Genomic DNA, 20,887 nt, shown 5'->3' on the forward strand with positions numbered 1-20,887 from the left:
CCACAACAACACTCCAATCCATCTGATATTTTGGGCCGAGCACCCCCACGCACACCAGTCTGTCTGCTAGCTGCAGGCTCTGGCTTGAATTCATGTGCAAATCAGCAGGTGCATCTCATCAAAACGGCCAGGCTGGCTCTAGCGTGTGAATCCATTTTCCAATTATGAGAAATAAATGCAAGTAGCAAATGTCATCAGACAGGTATTTCCAAATGCTACCAGGATGTCCTGCGGCCCTTAGACACAAGCATCCTTCAGAAGCGCTAAGCCCACAGTTGCCGAGGAGCAAAAACATGGAGTCAGCCTGGCCCTGGGTATGGGAGTGCGGCTAGAACTGATAGACCTGAAGACAATGTCTGATGAAAGTCAGGCTTGTGGGTATTTTTCCCATTCTTTTTTTTTCTTTTGAGAACTTCGGTTTATAAACACCACCAGATTTACACACACACACACACACACACCCTGCGAGGATAAGGGGCACTAACCTTTCTTTCTGTCGTCACTTGTTTTACTTCAGACAACCCACCAAGCTAAACGACCACACAGGAAGAGCCCTGCTTCTCACAGCACACAGGTTGGGAGTGACTGGCGTGGCGTGGGAAACTGTGCAAGCTCCTACATGGACAACCTAAACGTGGAGGATTGTGCAGCCAGTGGATATACAGGAACGGAGAGGCTTCCCAGACTTCCTCTGAGCCCGCTGCTAAGAGAGGGACAAGTGGCACACCCAGAAAAGAGCAGGAATGTCAACATGGGGACCAGAAGGTCTCATAACAGCATGGGACAGGGAAAAAAGAAGGCAGGGCACTACCTGCATTCTAGCTGCGGAGTCCCAGGATACTAATGCTGATGATAATAATTATATCTGCAATGTGTTATTAGTGACTGACTGCGCAGTATTAACTCACAGTAGGCAGTAAGTATATGGTGTTTCTTTCTGTTGTTTTCTTTTTGGTGGAAGGAGTAAAGCAGTACCTTGTAGCCTAGGCTGGCCTCAAACTTCCTATACAGCCAAGGCTAACCCTAAGCTCCTGTTCTTCCTGCCTCCCCCTGCTCAGCACTGGGGTTACACGGCATGCAATCTCCACACCTGGGAAATGCTATTTCATCTGATTTTCACGGCAACTTTATGGATCCTCTCTGTATTAGGTCCATTCTCCAGATCTGGAAAAAGAAAGCTGAAGAGACTTGACTTGCATTCCCAAGGATTGTATTGAGTTGCTCAGTGGGAATCCATCTGGTTCTGAGTCTACACTCTTCAGGATGGCAAGGGCTAGCAGAATGCACATGATCTGTTTCATACCGCGCTTAGCACCCAGGAAGCACTCAGCTGTGTCTGCTTATGTTATCTCTGTGCCACGAGGACCCACAGAAGGAACGGCAGAGGTGAGAGGTGGCCTCTACAGACAGAAGCACTTCCCTTGATGGGCCTCAGCATCACAACTGGAGGCTTTTGGGCAAGGCCGACGAAGCCGGGATGCACCCAAGCTCGGAGGTGCAGGCCTGTCATTCTAGCTACCCAAGAGGCTGAGGTGGGAGTGCTCTGAGTTCAAGACCTGCCTGGACTATTGAGTTAAGGGTATGCGCTTACCCGGAGATAAAGGGATTTTCATCAGAGCTAGGGAGGACTCTGCAGCGGTGCTTCCCAGAGAGCTCCTTGGAGTGTTCTGCACAGTGCTACCCAATGCTCTACAGAGTGCTCCCCGGGGCACTGCTGGAGAGCCCATAGCCTTACATAAAAAAATACATCCACAGTTGATGTTTTCAGGGTGAGAAAATCAGCAGAGGGAGTTAGTTACCCGCCTCTCTCCATACCAGCTCATCCTGGCAGCACCACACTGTCCCAATAAAAATCACAGCTCCTCAGAGGGTCTCTGGGTCCTGTCATCTCTACTCTCCGCACAGACTCAGCATCGATTTCCTGGCCCATTCTAACAGCCTTTGAAGACTCTGCCACCTCCCTCCCACAGTCCGGCCCCCATACTTCCACCAGCTGGCTTTCTAAAATAAACGTGTTGACCAACATCACTCACCTCCTGAAAAATGTCTGCTGGAAGCAAAACATTGAGAGAACAGGCACCAGGTCTGAGAACGCATGCAGGCAGAAGCTAACTCAGTCACAGACTCATCACAGCACGAAGTGGAAGGATGGGACAATGGTTGGGTGGACGGAGGAGGGGGGACAATATTTTTACAGACAGGTGATAAATCACTTGAATGGAAACCAGAAGAGAAGGCTAAGCGCTGTGTAACACTTTCCTCTGAAATTAAACATTGTATCCTGCAGGGAAGCTCCTTAAGCACTAAGGTAAACAACTCAAAATAGCCTCAGGAAGTCCCTGAAACTAACCAGATTCATTAGGTACCTCCCCATTAGAGTAAACAATAAAAGTGAGAGTCCCTTTGAGATGAGGCAAAGGCATGCTGCAAAGAAAACTCTCCGACAAGCAAAGCTGCCAAAGTGACTGAGACCTGGCCAGCTGTCGGAAGCAGCTCAGACTAGCCAAGCTGCCTAGAAGAGGTTTAGACCAACCGAAAGGCCTGAAAAGGTCGCTCTCCAACCTGTTCAGCTGCTTGAAGGATGTGTTCCAGAGTCTCAGCTTTGTGAGATATCACCTGAGCTGGGGTGGACTTGGATGGTGCAGCTGTCTTTGAGTCATTTCTCTCCTGTAAGTAACCCAATAAAACTCATTGGTTCACCAAGTTGGACTTTGACAGCATCCGTACTTTGGTCTGTCATGGGTTCCTTATCAGAGGTGAAGAGCATGTCTGTTGCATCTCCCAGCAAGTTTTGCCACACAACACTGAGCCAAGCACAAATGTGGGTAAATAGCAAGAGACTGAGGTGAGTTGAGTGCACAGGCCTGAGGCAAGAAAGAGGACTGGAGAGAAAGATGCAGAGCCTGATGAAAGATGAAAACTCAGCTAGGCAGAGTGCTAAAGGGTAAGATGAAGGGGTGTCCAGAAGGGCGAGACATTCAGTTTCTATTCCAAACATGGCAGAAGGCCACTGGAGAGTCAGGAATAAGAAAGGGGCATGATAGCCTTGCTTGCCCTTGCCTAAGAAACACTGACAGCAGAAGGACCAGTGTGGCCAGAGGTGACTCGCTAAGACAAAGAGGGGCTGGATGAGGGCAGAAAGGGCTGGTACCTTTCAAGAGTACTCTGAAGGAAAACTCTAAGAATCACTGCCAGGCTAAGTGAGGAAAGAGAGAGGATACAGAATCAACGCTAGCATTCCACAATCGGGGCCTAGATGGTTTTAGAGAAGATGGGAGGTCTAAGCAAGAGCAAGGCTGTATGGGAAATCAGTCTTATATCCTTTTCTTTTCTCTTTTCTTTTCTTTCTTTCTTTCTTTCTTTCTTTCTTTCTTTCTTTCTTTCTTTCTTTTCTCAAGTCAGGGTTTCACTGTGTAGCCTTGGCTGTCCTGGATACGCTTTGTAAACCAGGCTTGCCTTGAACTCCCAGCAATCCACTTGACTCTGCCACCACACCTGGCTCAGTCTTACCTTTTAAAAGAACCAATTGGAACTTTTGGACTGGCCAGGGACAGCCAGGGCATTGTGTAGCATGGCTGAGTATAGGTGTGTGAGATGAGGGCCCAGGAGCAAGGTCCAGGCTGGCACCAAGACTCAAGGGTGGGCTGTGTCTGCCTGTGGACTGTGTGTTAACCATGACACAGAAACTTGGGTGCTCCACTGCTGACCCCAGCCCCAGACATGCACCCTGTCTTACCATCCGACAGGCCCATATCTCTGCCCTGAGACCCTTCTGCTTGGGATGCGGCTGGTATACTGGCACTTTTCTGGCACTTACCTCTTTAGATTCCCTCTAGAGCCACCTTCACAGCCCTTATTGCCACCCCCCTCCTGTCCTCAAGCCTCTGCAGGACTGTGATGGCAAGCCTCTTTCTCTGGATCCCAGCACCTAACCTGAAATCTGAGCTCAGGGGAGATTTGGGTGAATGGAGTCCTCGCTGCAGAGAGGTGTGGAAGAAGCCACAGGCAGCAGAGACTGGAGGCCCAGCACTGCACTGGAAATGGCTGCAAAACAGGGCGCTGTGACTGAGCACTAATGACGCTCAATGGGGTGGAACCCTTTCTTCCCTTGAGGACTTTCTAGCAACAAAAAGCTTCAAGAAATCCAAACGCTGAGCATCTCAGGAGGTGGCTAGGTGTAATGAACATGTGGCTGGTGAAGGCGTGTAGGCTTCAGCTGCAGAAAACCCAATGTGCTGCCTAGTTTTATGTCAACTTAACATACACTAGCGTCATCGGAGAGGAGGGAACCTCAACTGAGAAAATGCCTCCATCAGGTCAAGCTGTAGGCAGGCCTGTAGGGCACTTTCTCAATTACTGATCGATGGGGGAGGACCGGCACATTGTGGGTGGGGCCAGCACACTGTGGGTGGGGCCACCCCTGGGCTGGTGGTCCTGGCTACTGTAAGAAAGCAGGCTGAGCAAGCCATGGGGAGCAAGCCAGGAAGCTGCACTCCTTGTGGCCTCAGCCTCGGCTCCTGTCTCCAGGTTCCTGCGCTGTCTGAGCTCCTGTCCTGACTTTCCTTGCCTAAGATGAGGAAGCATAAGCTAAATAAACCCCTTCTTCCCCAAGTAGCTTCTGGTCATGATGTTCCATCACAACAGTGATAACTCTACCTGGGATACCCAGTGAGTCTGAAATCAGCTCACCGAGAGTCCAGGTTGGACCATTTAATTCTGGGAGTGATGCTGGGAAACAGGTCTTGGACCTGCCCTACCTGTGAGGACAGGAAAGGCCTGAGGATTTTCTGGGAAGTACAGGCAATATGGCACCAATGCCGATATATCTTCCACTGCCTACCAGATCCTCATCTATGGCTCAGGGCCCTGCAGCAGGCAGGGTTTAGGGGCTAAGGCCAGGAGTGGGTCTGAGAAGGGTAGCACTAACTCAGGGTTCCTGAGCGGCTCCCAACAGAAGGTAAGTGGAACTGAACCTCCACCTGCAGGCTGGGCCCGTGTTCTCCCGTACTCACTGGGGCCGCCAGTGTCAAAAGTCTGTGCCCTCTGCCTACAGCTACCTTAGGAAAATGTGAGCGGGAAAGGAAAGGGCGTCATCACGTGTGACTATGAAGGCCCACAAAAAGGAAGACAGCAGAACAGCAGCGAAAGAGCAGCAGCCCAAATCCAACCCAGTGCATGGTGCTCTGCCGGGGTTGGGGGTCGGCCACGGGGGCAAAGACCCCTGGGTCTGGACTTCCGCCACTTACTTGCACATGCCCACTACATTAACTTCTCTAACCCTCGGTTTCCTTATCTACAGGGAGCAAGGCACACCCTGTTTCCCAAAGCTGCCTGTGTTCTGAGGTGCATGTGGCTGGCATTCAACAAACGAGGGGGGGGGGGCTGGCCACTTCTTCATCGCTAAGGCACAGTAAACACAGAAAAGTGGCAGAAAGAGACAGCTGTGGGAAAGCACAGTGAAACCCAAGGATGACGAAGCACCTCTGAGGACTCACCACAGCACAAGGAAACTACTCAAGAAAGAGATGAAGCGGGGGGGGGGGGTCAACTAGGGTACAAGGCCAGCCCTGACTCCATGGCAAGCTGAGGCTAGCTAGACAACATGACCTTGTGGAAAATGGGAGGGGGAGATTCATGGCGGGAGAGGGGAGAGAACAGAAATTTTCTTTAAGAAATTCTAAGTCTGTTTTGTGTTTTTGTTTTCTAGGATGGGATGAAAGAACAGGGAAAGCATAATGAGAGGAAATAGGAAAAGAGATGCACTAACTTTGAATATATCAACACACTGACAGAAATCAGAGGAAGGTAACATGCATACATAAAGAACAACACTGTTTTAATGGACATCACTGCCTATGAATTATTCACAGATTTAATCTTCTCTGTCCAACTCCTATTCAATCTTCAGTACCCTACTTGCTTGATAACCTTTTCCAATACACCCCTGACTCCGCCTGGAGAGTCATTTTCTTGCTTTTGTTGCTGTTTCTAGACAGGCTGGAGCTGTGTAGAACTGACTGGCCTGGGATTCGCTACACAGACCAGGCTGACTTCAACCTTGTGGTGATTCCTCGGGCCTCTCGCCCTAAATGCTTGGTTTATAGGACCTTGCCCTCCTGGAGGACGTGGAAAGGCAGGCTGAGAAGACAGCAGTTTCTATGTCAGATTCTGAAACCAGTCACTCACCTGAGCTAGACACACAGCCAGGGGTGTTTGGTTATCATCCACGGGTCCTTTCTGAAGTCAACAGATTTGTCCAGCAGCAAGTGAAAGGATGGGCAAAGGTGTCACCGTCTGAGAACAGGACTTGTCAGGTTCACACACTGCCAGCAAACCCAGAACTTACTGCTGGGTGTTAAATGTTTATCATGAAAAAAATTCCTTCAATAAGAGCAGCAGCCATGGGCATGCTTCTCTATGCCAGGTGCTGTCCAGGCACTTGGCACCCAGGCTGGCCAATGTGGGTCACACAGTCACCGGGCACGAGGCCAGTAAAGGCCTGTCTGCCTCAGACAGAGAGACGAAGACCTTAGAGTCACACATAAAACAGCGCTCAGTCATTTTTGTCAAAGACAAAACAACAACATATTTTTGTGCTGACAATAGTATGGGGGTGTAACCAGCGATTCGCAGTGATCTCCTCATTTGTCACCTCACTGCCCCCTCCCCTGTCACCTCACTGCCCCCTCCCCTGTCACCTCACTGCCCCCTCCAGTGTCCCCTCATTGGCCCTTCACAGCTTTGACCCTGCAGCTTCTCTAGTCTTCCCACAGCTACTGCTAACAAGGATAGTTCTGGAAACAAGGCTTGTGATAGCAGATACTGGAGCGTCGGTGTTTTCTACTTGTGAGAATCACACAAATGTACTTCTCATGTCATATCCCACCTACAGAACAGGAACGGCCTGAGGGTTTGTCTTGGGTCAGGACATAGCTGACATCCCAAAGCAGGCCTGTCTCCAAAGCTTATGGCCAGGTGACAAGTGCTCCTTGAAAGATGTGAATCTGAGAGGCTCTCTGCACTTTCAGCACATCTCAGCCTGCAGCCAATAAAGGTTCCCCTCCCCTCACTATCACCCCTGTCCCTGTTCCAACTGTCCCCTTTCCCCACCTGGTCAGAAGCCATTTCTGTTTTGTTTTTCTCACTAAACTACAGTGTGAGTCATTTGGACTTGAGCCAGACTGCCCTCAGAAGGCCCCGACAGCCTGGTAAAGTGAACTGGGGAACCCTGCTTCCTCTGTGGCCCAGCCCCTGACCAGCTGCTGGGAGTCTACATCAAACTTCCCTATCACTGGGCTATGGGAAGAGGGTCCTGATGGTCACAGAAGCCAATGATCATAGAGTACCAAAGCAGGGAGGGGGTACCTTCTGACTGGGCAAGGAGGAAATATTTCTTTAGCCAAGACAATGATACCTCTATTTTTCAAAGTGGCACATTAGTCCCCTGAGAGGAGGAGGTGTAGCTGAGTGATAAATTATGCAAGGAAAACACACAGCAACCACGGCAGCGGCGGCGGCAGCGGCATACACATCTGTACCACAAAGCGGCCTCTCTTAAGTAACTTCAGTTTCTCCCTATCCTTTCTGCAGAACCTAAGACCACAAACGCTGACGCAAGGGCTACTTGGGTCCTGATAGGCTCCAGAAGGACAAAGATGGCAGGCACACAGGTCATTATGACCTGCATGGTCAGTCATCCTTGGGAGTGTATGGAGATTCACACACAAGTCTCTGTCCTAGGAGGCCCAGCAACGGCTTTCATTATAGAAAAAAAAAAAAAAAAAAAAAAAAAAGGACAAGGGGGATCCAGAGTAGACAAAGTACATCAAGAAGGAGCAGACGCCACCAAGTCTAGATGCTTTCTCATGCATCTGGACGCTCCTATGATGGCTCCAATGCAGATCCCGGGATGTGAGGCTTGGGCTAATCCCATGGGCATAGCACAAGGAAGTTCCATGGTGTGGAGGGTCTGCTAGGCTCTTTCACAGCACCCAGACAGAGAAGGGAGAAGCCACAGGTAAGTGACAGGTCCCTTAGGCTGTCAGTCAACGCAGTGTGGGGTAGTGTTGAGGTACTGTTCTGAGGTTTAGGTACTGTGGCCATCCTGGGGCTCACAGGGGCTACCCAACAACATGGAAACAAGCAGCCATTAGCCCAATAACCACACAGATAAATGCAAGATGATGCCTGTGATGAATGCTGGTGAGGAAGAGGAGGAGGATGGGTGGCTGGTACACATGACACAGGACACAGAAGAATGGGCACAAGCACACATCGGCAGCCGGACCCTACTGCCATGTTCAGTCAGGACCTCAGATGCATGGTGTCTTCTGGGTAGTCACAACAGTAGGTCAGCGGACGCGCTCTGAGCCCTCTGTGCAGTAGCTTCCAAACTGCACCAAGCACTTTGGCAATGTTTGACACACAGAGAGCTGTCAAGCAAGGTGGACAATGACATGTAAAAAGCAATGGTTGCTCAGGGCTGGAGAGCTCGCCTGGTGTGTGAAGGCCGTAGGCTCAATCCCCAGTACCAAAACCAGGTTCTATTTTTTCCCCCATGGAAAGACCTAGCTTTCATATCAAGAAAGGCTTTCCACTGTATCTGCTGAAATGCAAGGAGCACACAGACGTGGGATGGGCAGAGCAGAGGAAAATGCTTTCCCTGCAGAGGGGGCAGCTGTGGAAAGTCCCTGCACGGGAAGGCAGGCTGACTGGAAGGAAAGCAGCCGAAAGCCTGTTCGGGCACCCTGGTCAGCAAGACACTGCGGGCCTACAACAACTCTCTTCTGGGAAGCCTTCCCAGATTGCTGAGGGCACACAGATAAGAGCTGCATTCTTGGCACACTGTCCAGATCTACACAGAGGAAGGAAGTAAAGGAGACAAGCACAGGGCTGAGGTCCCCGCAGAAACATGTGCACTGCTTTGCTGTAAACTCAGTCACCGTCTTAGCTCCTGGAGTGAATGCACACACTGGCCTGGACACCGAGTCAGGGCCCTGCAGTCACGTCACTCTTCAGGATACGCTCACTGAGAGCATCACAAGCCTCTAAATGTGGTAGCACCCACAGAGGGTGACTAGGGATCCAAGCCCTCCAGCCAGACCAAGGGAAAAGGCCACCAAACACAAGTTGGCAAGAATCAATACTGGGCTAACTTAGAATATGTGAGGTTCATCTAAGATCAAGGTGGGTGAACTTCATTCCTAAGAATTCCCGGATGGGTTATTTTTCATTTTGAATTGCAAATATTATTTTATAAATAACAACAAAATAAAACTGAAAGTTGGAGGCAAAGAATGTAGACAATAAATGCCCCTGAAGTTCCAGGATGTCAGGAAACACAACAACCAGCCACAAACTCCAGTCTGGAACAGCCTGCCCATCGCCTGAAGCTAAGAAAAGGACTGGCTCCATCAAATTCATCCACCGACAAACTTCCAGCTCCAGGTACATCTGATCACATTACAAATCTGCTGTTTAGCTGTGCAAACAGGTTCTGCTATCCACACTCTCTCAACAAACACTTCCTGAGCCAGGTGCACCGTTCTGGCTGGGAACGAAGAGGGAGGGGTGTGTATGCATCCGTATTTGTGTGTGTGTGTGTGTGTGTGTGTATGCATGTGTGTGTGTTCTTTACCCTTAAGCCTGGCTTACTGAACATGACAGATAAGTAAGTCAACAGGTCCCCTGTAAATGCCTTATGCACCAGAGAGCCATGCAATGTATTATGGGAGGCAGGTGGAAGGTGGAAGCTCAGCTCCAGGTATAGGGAGGAAATGAGGGGGTGTCCAGTAGAACAGGGAAACTCTAGCTGCATCCCTAGGTGGGGAGTAGTGGCCAGCTCACTCCCGGGGAGAACCCGGAGCTTGCAAATGTTCCATAAGTAGAGGCCATCAGTGGCTGGGCTGAGGCTGGGACTGTGACAATGAGGGAAGAGGCTGAATACCAGGTGATGGGGAGACCACAGCTCTGAAAGGGCTATAACGCCTTCACTCTCAAGCCAGTGAGCACCCTCAGAGGTTTAAGTAGGAGAAAGCCGTATGAGGTGTGTGAGTCAGAAACATGGTATTGATAGGAGTGTGAGCTAGCATGAAGGATAAAAATGGATGTATAACCAATTGGAGGAGAGAAAGGGAGGCAGGCAGGGAGGGAGGGAGGGAGGGAAGGAGGGAGGGAGTAGGGAGTAGATTTATTTTTAAATGAGTCCTAAACAATCGTAAGAGAAGAAAAGTAATTGACAAAGGCCAGTGAGATGGCTCAGCGGGTAAAAGTGACCACCACACAGATCGGACAGTCTGAGTTGATTCCCCAACTCCATGTTGGGAGGAAGGAACAGATTCTTATAAGTTATATTCTAGCCCTGCACAAGTATGCAGGTACACTCGCAAATGCACACACGCGCACGCACACACACACACACACACACACACACACACACAGGTGGAGGACAGAGAAGAGAGGCTAAATAAAAATAAAGTGAAGAGTTCGCAAATTATAAGAACATGGGAGACACTGGATATGACAGCTGAGGGAAAGGATAAGCCAAGGATGAGTCTAGACGTGGAGAGGGAGCCAGGCCAGGATACTCAGGAGAGGACAGCTGTTGGGAGCCTTGGCAAGGTCTGGTGAGAAACAGGTTTATAGTCTTGAAGACAAAGGAGGACAGGAGAACAGCAGGGAGATAAGGAAGGGGCCAGGCAGAATCTGACACTAACGATGGGGAAAGGGTAGGGGACAAGCAGGCTGAAGAGGTTAAAGGAGATCCAGGGGAGAGTAGACCAGTGGGATGACACAGGGCCAGAACACTGAGCACAGCCAGAGCCCTCAGGAGGATGCCTTGACTGAGGGAGCAAGGGCAATGCAGTCCTAAGCAAAAGACCAAGAGCAAGCATGGAGCGCTCAGCTGACAAACCCACAGCCTCTCCAAGCACTTCCTCTGTTTCCCCACAGGCTCCCACTTCACTTGTAGGACAGGCCTTCCCTGACCACCCCACCTGACCCATCAGCCCCTCATTCTCTACACTACCTCACTTTACGACTTACCATGAACGTATTCCTAGCAGTCTGGACATGCTGCTGGCTGCATGGTGATGACTGAGACCCCATCCTGTGTCACCTCTGTAACTGTGGTACTGAGAGCAGGGCCTGTCACAAGAGGCTGAGCGCTGTGTCAGTGGTAGTTTGAATGAGAATGGCCCCCACAGGCTGCTAGATCTAAAAACTTGGTCCCTAGTCAGTGGAACTATATGGGAAGGCTTAGGTATGGCCTTGTAGGAGGAGTTTTGTCCCTCAGGGCAGGCTTTGAGGTTGTAAAAACCTATGCTAGTCCCAGTTAGCTCTGTTGGCCTGGTGGCTGTGTCTCAAGATAGAAGCTCTCAGCTCCTGCTCTAGTGCATGCCTCCTACCATGCTCCCTGCCATGATGGTTATGGACTCGAACCCTCTGAAACTGTAAGCCCCAAACCAAACACTTTGCTTTACAAATTGTTTGGTCACGGTGTCTTACCATAGCAACAGGAAAGCAACTAAGTCAATATCCAGTGTCACCTGGCTCACTGGAAACAACACATAATTAGTAAGCACATGACACACTCCACACCTGACTGTGCTAAGTGCTGGGGACGTAGTGAGAAAACAAAACTAGATCCTTTATAGCTTGATGCTGTCTGTAGATGAACAGACTAGTACCCATCAAGCACAGGAAAACTGCAACGTGATGACCACAGAGCCAGGCCTGGAATTCCATTCTCATGCCTTCTGTGGCAGTCCCTCTCCCAACCCACGGCCACCACCTTCCTCAACTGACGGGCAATCTTCCCGAGAAGTTATTAAGTGCTTGAGGTTGGAGCATCATCTCTTCCAGATTTTCAAATGCTTCTCACCCTTTTAGCGAACTCCGAAGAAGTGTGAACACCTGCCCTACGCTCTCAGTTGTTAATCTGACTCCACCTATTTCTACACGAGTGGGAGAAGAGATCCCAGACTTAGATAAGAGAAAGCAAGCAGCACAGGGTCACGCAGAAGTGGGCGCCGGCCCCTTGTTACTTTGGATGGGCTAGTCAACTTCTTAGTGACTGGGTTTCCTTACAGCTGAAGCCACAGCACTGCTGTCTCCCGGCAGAGGTCATGCAGAGTTGAAATGAAACGACGGATGTGGAGGGCTTAGCGCTTCACTTGATACAGGATGAGGGCTCAGTCAACAGGGGCTCTATAGGTGTATGCCCACTGCTTCTGCTGTTCGATCTCGACCTGCTACCTTCATACAAACCAAGTAAAAAGTACTAAGCTTTCCAACCGTGAAGTATTTGTCAAGACCCACAGAACACAAACTGTCAGCGTCCCTAGGAATAATCACAAATCCCACACACTTATCCAGACCCTCCTGCCCCCTGCCACAGTAAGTCTGACTTTGGTTATTCCATTTTCTCTTCCATCTTATGCACATACAACTATTTCCCCCAACAGATCAAATCTCGTCTCATGGCAAGAGTCCAAACCCAGGTTGGATTCCATGGTGCAAGTTGCAGCAGAGTTGGGAAGATCATACCTCAAAGCTGGCCTAAGAACACAGTCAGAAGCCCCATGTGCACACAAGCGCCAGCACACTCAGCTCCAAGAAAGGCAAAGAGCACTGGTCACAACATGCTTGGCCTGCCTCAGAGCTGCGGGGTAGGCTCTTCTGGCACACAAGTACCCTTTCCGTGGCCTCGGGGTATCTCTCACCTCCTTCCTCACACCCCGAGCTATGCATGTTTTCTAAGACTCAGCCCTCCACCTCCAAGAAAGTGGATAGACCCACTTTCTTTACACCCTATGTCTGTGTTTCCCTGTCATCTTTGGACTCTTTTTTCATCTACCTTTTCTTCTTAGATAATGCCAAGGCACCACTTGTCTATGAGGTCCATCCTGCAAGTCAGGAGTCCTTCTCTGACCTCTGTCTACACCAGTGGTTCTCAACCTTCCTAAAGCTACGACCCTTTAATACAGTTCCTCATGTTGTGGTGACCCCAACCATAAAAGCATTTTCATTACTACTTCATAACTGTAAGTTTGCTGTTATGAATAATAATGTAAATACCTGACATTCAGGATATCTGATATGTGACCCCTGTGAAGAAGTCATCATTTAAGCGCCCCAAAAAAGTCACAACACACAGGTTGAGAACCACTGATCTATACCAATCATACAAACCTGGAGTTGAGATTTCACTATCCTTTCTGCTTATAATACAGACTTCTCTGGGGTTCAGGCTTCATAGCATGCACTGAGCACCTGCAATAATTACAATTCTCCTCTTCATCCCAAACACAACCTCAATTGCATCATTTGGTAAAAAGGCACCAAACAAACTTACCAACGAAGGCCTAGGGTTCCACATTTGAAACCTTAAGTTTGGTTCCAAAAGCATACACTGTAGCCAACACCACCTGAAAGCAAGGAAACAAAAGTTTAGCTCTAAAAGAGAATGTTGCATGTTGTCTTCCAAACTGGCACTATGTATCAAGTTTTGACTAACAATTCTCCTAGGACGCCAGCTCTGCTTCTGTCTAGGAAACTCCACGTTACCCTGCAAACTCATTGGCCTTAGAGGGCCTCCCTGCCACCCTGGTACTCAACCGCTCAGCTTTCATGGAACACTGGTGACATGTCTACTGTAATACGTGAAACACTATATATGAAAGAATTTCTTATTTGTGGGTGGGAGGGTTCTGGACTACAGGTTTTTCAAGAGATTTGTGGAATTCACCCTACCCCTTGAAGCCACTGTCTAGAACACCACATGCATTTTTAAAGTGGATGGGAAAACAAGCCATTCAGTTCTCAAAGAACATGGTTTTCACCATAGGAATGCATGCCCCAGTCCCACTGCTTTGAATAGGCAACAGTTTGCCAGAAGGATTAATGAAAGTAATCCAGAGGCACACCTTGGCAATGACACACCCCTGGGCAGGAACCTTCAGAGGCTCCCAGAATCAAAGCCAGGATGTCAAGCCTGTACCGACTGGCCCAGTCTCACTTGGCAGCCTTAGCTCACCTGCATTCCTCAAATAGACCCTACTGCCCAGAAAGACACAGAGGCCGCACCAGCCTCTAGTCAGGTCTCTTCTTTCATTGCCCTGACCACCTACTGATGTCCTCCATTACAACACTGTAGTCTACACCAGGTTTATAATGACCCCTCAACCCTGATTTTTCCTTAAACTGTGGCGAAATACATGTAAAATAAAGTTCATCATCTCAAGCATTTGGCAATATACAGCTTGGCAGTATTCATCATGTCCAGATTGCACAACCACCATCACCATCTACCTCCAGAACTCTCCTCATCCGTGGAATGGAAACTCTGTCTCAGCCCCTGGGACCAGTGAGTCTTAGTACAGTATGCATGCATGCATGAGTGAATGAGTACACTGCTGAACACTACCAGAGTACTATATTTACATCTTTAGCAGATTCAGCTTTATCCATCTTAAATCACAGGCATGCTCGTGCACACACACACTTCCCCTTGGGGCAGATAGTCAAATCTGTCCATAAGGTAAGACTTAGCTAAACACAGGACTGTGACTTGCCCTTCAAGCCAGCAGACCCACAGTCATGTCCTAATCCGGCTTTGTAGGACTTGGCCTCAGTTATCAGCACTTTAGCTTGCTACTCTCCACCATGGCTTGCACGCTTTCCTGGTTTTCTACTCACCTCACTGGCTCATGCTCTTTGTTTCTTTTTTCTTATCCTGCCAGGTCTTCTATCAAGGATCCCAGGGCCCACTTTTTTTTCTTCTCTCTTTGCTATCACTCCCTGGTGGTCGATATAGTTTGATTATCACCTTCATACCGGAAGCTCACCCAGATTCTTCTCCCAGCCTTCTCCTTTGACCAATAGTCAATTGCTGGGGTCAAGTCAGAGGTCAAGTGCACAGAGCTCTTTGTGGATTGCAGTGGGTGTCTCAAGCTCAGCACATCTAACACAGACTCTATCCTCCACAGACTTGCTGCTGGCAGTGTTCGCATCTCAGCACACGGCAACGTTTCCAGCTGCCATTCTCAGGCCTTACCCTTCCCTCCAGAGCCAAGGCTCATCCAAACTTGTTCTCTCATCCACATATTATCAGCAAGGCCACTTCCCATCACTACCTCTGCTGTCACCATTCTAGACTGTTAGGACAACTTCCTAATGGGGTCCTTGCTTCTAACCTCAGGGCTGTTCACACCTCTAGCCATAGCTGATTCTCATTAGAGGAAGAAGCCTGTTACTACATGACATGAGTCATATCAGGTCACTTTGCTTGAATGTGCACAGTCTTCCTGGCAAGGATGCCAGTGGGACAGGCATTCTAAACCTACAGGCCCCAGGGCAGGTGGCAGGGCATATAGGGCATCCAGGTCAATGGCCCCACCCCCACCAATCTATCATCCTTTTCTTGCCTGGCAGTCCTGATGCTCTTATATTCCCTGCCTTCTTGAAGTGAGAGACAGTCAGTGTCCCTTTCCAGCCATGGTACCAAGAAGACAACCAGTCAGTGTGGGCAGTAGAAGACACCCAGGCTGCCCCTTCAGAGGAGGGCACCTTATCCCCAGGTGGCAAGACTGGTGCCAACACAAGAACTCAGAATAGGAGCCAGATGGGCCACTAGCAATGTCAGGGTCTCCATCCCGGAGTTCAGCTTCTCTGGTGATATCGTGCATCCTTTTTCCCAGTTATGAACCCAGGTAAGTTCCCACTCACAACTGTGCTAGAAGTGAGATTTTTGTGCCACTCCCTTTTTCTTCCTTTGCTGTACTCCTTAGGTCAATAACAGTTCCCAGAATGTTGTACTCAGTCATTTATTAAGTGAATGAAGCACACTGGCTCCAGGGCAGAAAGATTGGTGAAGCCCAGCTACAAAACTATGTGATCTGAAGCAAGGTTGTCTAACCTTGTGTGGTGGTTTGAATAGGTTGGGCCCCCATAGACTTATGTATTTGAATGCTTGGCCCGTAGGAACTAGCACTATTCGGAGGTGTGGCCTTGTAGGAGTGTGTGTGGCCTTGTTAGAGGAGTGTGTGACTATTCGGGCGGGCTTTGAGGTCTCCCATGCTAAGGCTATGCCCAGTGTGGCACACACTCTCCGGTCGGTCCTCCAGGATCTTGTCTTCCTGGATGCCGCTCGCTAGGCTTCAAGTGAGGACCAGGGACTAAACCTCTGAAACTGTAGGCCAGCCCCAATTAAATGTTTTCCTTTATAGGAGTTTCTGTGGTCATGGTGTCTCTTCACAGCAATAAAACCCTAAGACACTGTGTGTGTGTGTGTGTGTGTGTGTTTGTAAGTTGTGTATACAAGAGCCAAATATGTGCAAGTACATGTCTACAAGCATGTTTATGGAAGCCAGAAGACAATCTTTGCTGTTCTTCTCTGGTTCTCATGAACCTTGATTTTGGGGGCAGGGTCAACTTGCCAAGTATGCTAAGCTGGCCAGCCCTCCAGCTCCAAGAACCAGCCTGTCTCCAACTCCACTAAGACTGGCATTGTCAGCCACCATGACTGGCTTTTCTACATGGGATCTGTGGTTCTAACTTTACTTCCTGAGGCATCTCCCTAGCCCTCTCTTCCCTTATGACTCAATTTCTGTGTAAAAGGAGGGACACCACAGTACCTATTGGGAGGGGGTGAGGTGGGAATAATTAAGATCATGAGCAGAAATCCCTTCCTTGGAAACAGCCAGGCTCCCCAAATGCTAACTGCTCTTGTTATCAGCTCCAGGCCAGAGGCCTAGTCTGGGCTTCAGACCCTCATCGGTCATTGAGAGGGTATCATAAGAAAGGTAGGAGCTGACTGGGTATTTACAAGCAGAAACTCACCTGGGAGCAATCAGCCAACATTTAGTGAGATTTGAGAATTGCCTAGAGTTCTCAGCAAATTGCCAACGATCAGAGACCCAAGACAAGCGGTGGCAGAGAAGTGTGTGGCTGCAGGGAAGAACGGCCACAGACAGCAGCACTGACGAGAGACACTCTGTGCCTTTTAAGAGCCAATTTTCACAAAGAGAGAGTGAGAGAGAGACGCTTCTTACATCGTGGGGACAAGGTAATAAGGCTATAAAAATGGAGCCACACCGAACCCACATGGGCCCAATTTTCAAGGAAAAACAGCGATTGCCACAGCCTTTGGGGTGGGGGAGGAGTCACACTTGGGCCTCAGCCGAAGAAAACAGCTTTCAAAAGTAATCTGCAGAAAAGCCCCTGGGTCTGTCAAATGAGCAGGGCTGGCTCTCACCTGTGCCCTTGCCCTACTCCCTGCCTTCTACAGATAACAGGATGGACAGTGCAGCCCAGCGACTGTGCTTCAAGAGGGCACAGCACAGAAGCGGCCCTGCTGCCCCTCCCCAGAGGCCCCTTCTCCCTTCTGTCCAGACTACGGTGGAGCCTCCCTGTGGCTCTCCAGCGAATGTCTCCACAGTCTTGTCTCCCCACCATCTCTGGCCCTCCTCTGGCATCCCTGAGCCTCTCAGCACAGAGCATCTGACTTTACAGCTTTGGTGCCCACTGTTCCCTGTGTCAGCACCTCAGAGCAGGGCAGCACAGAGCCTGCCTAGAGGTGCATGGGCGGGGTTTCCTCTAAACTAGCTGGGTAATTAACTCATTGCTACAAGTCTCAGCTTCCTCCTCTGTAAAATGGAGGTGCAGATACGGCTCATTGGAGACCCAGTGCGGATTAAATGAACCCGTTCATGTAAAGCTTTAGAATCATGCCTAGAACCAGAGGCGCCCAGAGTTATGTGAGGTACTAAGCTGTGAACACCGGGACACATGCCCAGTATTTCAATGGAACCTGAACACGGCTCATGTCCTTACACCTCCTTCACTACCTGGGCCTTTTACATCTCCTGGAAATAGTCACCCTGCACTTCAGACCGCCCTTCAAGGTGTTGACAAAAATCAGCCCCCTCCACACGCCTTCCTGGGTTCACTGCTCAAGAGACAGAATCTCTCCTCTCCTAAGAAGTGGGCCCGTCTTTTAATCTCTTGAGTAAGCATGGGCTTTAAGCTTGTCATGTGGGTCCCACTCCCAGGTCACAAACTTCTCAGAAACAAGGGGTTCTGGGATCTTTCTCCCCAAGTGTTTACTCCCTGTAACTTTATACGGTATGCAGATTCAGTAAACATTTGCTGGATTAATATAAAACATAAAGCCTGGAGCCAGGGTCCACATGAAGAGAAATAGCAGGGACAGGAGTAAGGGGCTGGGGATGCAGCATGTTCCAGGCCCTGGGTTCAAAATCCAGTAATGGAAGAAAAAAAAAAAAAAAAACTAACAAAACCAGCAAGGCAGCAGATGGAGAACTCTCCCCACCACCCCCAAAGGCAGCGCTGACCTCAGGTACAACCCAGTACGGAGTCTGAGTACTGGTGTCAATGTGTCTGCATGTTGGTTTCACCCTAGCAACTTCCTGACTGCCAACAAAAAGTCAAAGTCAAAGCCTTTACGCATGTGCTGCTCCTCCCACCACCTGTTCACTCTGAGGCCACCATCTCTTCCCTCTGGAAAGCTCCTTTGCAGCTGGGCCTGGTGCTGCACACCTGCAGTCCCAGCACTGAGGGCGCTAAGGCTGGAGGGTCAAAAGGCCAACAAGACCCTGGTGCCAGCACACAGTCTCGATTCACTTCTTCCCTGTCTTAGGGCATTTCCTAAAGCACCCTTTAGGTAATCTGTGTTTTATTTCATGATTATTTTAATCAAAGCATCAGGTGTAGGGAGACAAACGGCCTTGGTTTCCACAGGCTGATTGCTCCTTAAGAGGATTTATTGATTTACCTCCCCACACAGGCAAATAAATTATGGCCACCTTTTGCTTACACCTCCTTTCACGTTAGTTACCTGGCCTCCTCACTCATGAAAAATACAACAAAGACTGTCTCCAGCATGAAGTACATTTTTAAAACGTTCTCACAGCATTCTTTTTGAAAAAAAGAAAATCCGACTCTGTCGAATCTTGGGCCGTTGCCATTAGCTAGATAAATGCCGACTTAATGAAATGATTCTGTAATAGGCAAAGATGGCTTAAAGCAGCATTAGCTGAAAGAGAAAAAATTAGAAGCAATCTAAAACCCTCTCCATTATGAGCTCCCAGCTCACGGAAGACATTCCCTGGATAGGTAGAATAGTATGCAGCCATCTTCAACAGGTAAGGGGGAAAGACTGAAGACACAATGTTGGGAGTGCAGGGGACAGGTCAGTTCCTGACACCAAAGCTATCCCAGCTAGGGCAGGACAGGTCCATGAAGTCAAACTCAAGAAAAATGAGAGGAAACTTGGGGAGGAAATCTCAGCACACGGGGCTTGAAAGGCAATGCCAAACTAGTAGGTATTGATAGACAGTGGGAAAGAGACAGACCAGCCTTCACTGGCTGCTTTGGCTATTTGTTCTCAGGTCCTAGGTAACCCTAAACATGAGCCTGTCCTTCCCTGAGGGTACCAGACCTGCCAAGCTCCTGTTCCACGGGTAGTGCTTCTCATCCCCCTAGATTGCTCTTCTATGTGCTTTCCAGTTCTGCCAGCTCCGCCCTGCCCAGTGTAGTTGTGCAAATAGCTAGACTGTTCTGAGCTTCATTCTCTTCGTCTGGGAGCAGTGGCATTGCTCTCTAGGTCACAGTGCCTGCCCTGAGCCCATTCCCCTGCTCCACTCCTATCTGGGGGCTAGAAAGATGGCTCAACAGGAAAGAGTGGTTACTGCTCTTCTAGAGGACCAGAGTTCAGTTCCCAGCATCCATGTTGGGCAGCTCACAACTCCCTGTAATTTCAGGTCCATTAAACCTGACCCTCACTTCACAGGGACCCCCCACACACACACACAGAGACAGACAGACAGATTGGCTGACTGACTGACTCAGGCTTATCTTGGAGCAACCTGGATGCATTTTGCCACATGCTGACACCGTAAAGGGAGGTCTGCAGGTATGCCTGGGCTGTAAAGGATGTGAATGGCCCATTCCAGATGGGAGCAATGACCCCCCCAGAAGCTAAATACCTATGTCCCCAAAACTCTTGACAATATTCTCACAGTGACCAAAATTCCTGCTGAATACACCTGAACCCCAAAGTCATCCTGAGAAGCAGAAGGAACTATGAAGGAAAAGCTAAAACAAAACCCAACATACCTGGGCTAGTGAACATTTGGGGAGAAAAAGTCCATTTATCAAATGGCTCGTTCCTACCCTTAGGTCCTCTGTGGGCTTCTTCTCTACGTACATAGTGAGTATAGATGCACTCTCACTAGAAGATAGGGACAACCAAATATAAATAGCAACAAGCTCCCTCCCCAAGAAAATCAATTTGTTCAGTAGCAGAGACTTCCAGCCCTACAGGTGACTAAACCATCCCTACATGAATGACGTCTAGTTAGAAGTCACAGTGAGTGGAGGTGAGGAAGCTTAGATCGTCAAGCAATTCCTCCTTGAACCTCTTTAAGAGATAAAGAACTTAAATTTTTTCTCAGTGCATCAAACAAGGACGAGACAAGGCTTTTTACTCTTTGGCTAGTAAAGAATCATCACTAAGTCTGTGGGAGGAAGACTGTTGTATCTCCATAAAACTAAGGGCCCAAGGGCTTCCTAAGAAAAGCAAATCCAAATAGTAAAACATAGGGCCACGCCCCAAGATTTGACAGGAAGGTCTAGAAGGCTTCATGAATACACTCTGTACAATCGCTCACCTTAGCCTGCCATCAAGCTTTTCTGGATTACCTATAGGTCTGTACATAGTGACCTCTGAGCCAGTGCTCAGAATTCAGACAGCACTGGTAACCAGAATTTCAGAAACAATAATAATAAAGGTAGTATATTCTCAGTCTTTTTGAAGGTCTGAGCCTGAGCTACCAGGAGACAAATTGGGGATAATAAGGAAGTGCAG

General features: G+C 49.2%; 1 protein-coding gene across 6 annotated transcripts in view; it reads right to left on the bottom strand.

The window, feature by feature from the left end:
• Bmal1 (basic helix-loop-helix ARNT like 1) overlaps positions 1 to 20,887 on the bottom strand; it is a 94,670-nt gene that overhangs the window by 57,444 nt on the left and 16,339 nt on the right. For 4 of the 6 annotated variants that reach the window (XM_021652787.2, XM_021652786.2, XM_060367010.1 and 1 more), the window contains exon 2: positions 13,355 to 13,427. The exons of the other annotated variants lie outside the window; for them this stretch is intronic. The gene's annotated coding sequence lies outside the window, so the exon portion shown is untranslated. The remainder of the gene's footprint in view (positions 1 to 13,354; positions 13,428 to 20,887) is intronic. 6 annotated transcript variants of the gene reach the window in all.

This window comes from Meriones unguiculatus, chromosome 14, assembly GCF_030254825.1.
Source record: "Meriones unguiculatus strain TT.TT164.6M chromosome 14, Bangor_MerUng_6.1, whole genome shotgun sequence".
In the NCBI taxonomy this organism is placed as follows: Eukaryota; Metazoa; Chordata; class Mammalia; order Rodentia; family Muridae; genus Meriones; species Meriones unguiculatus.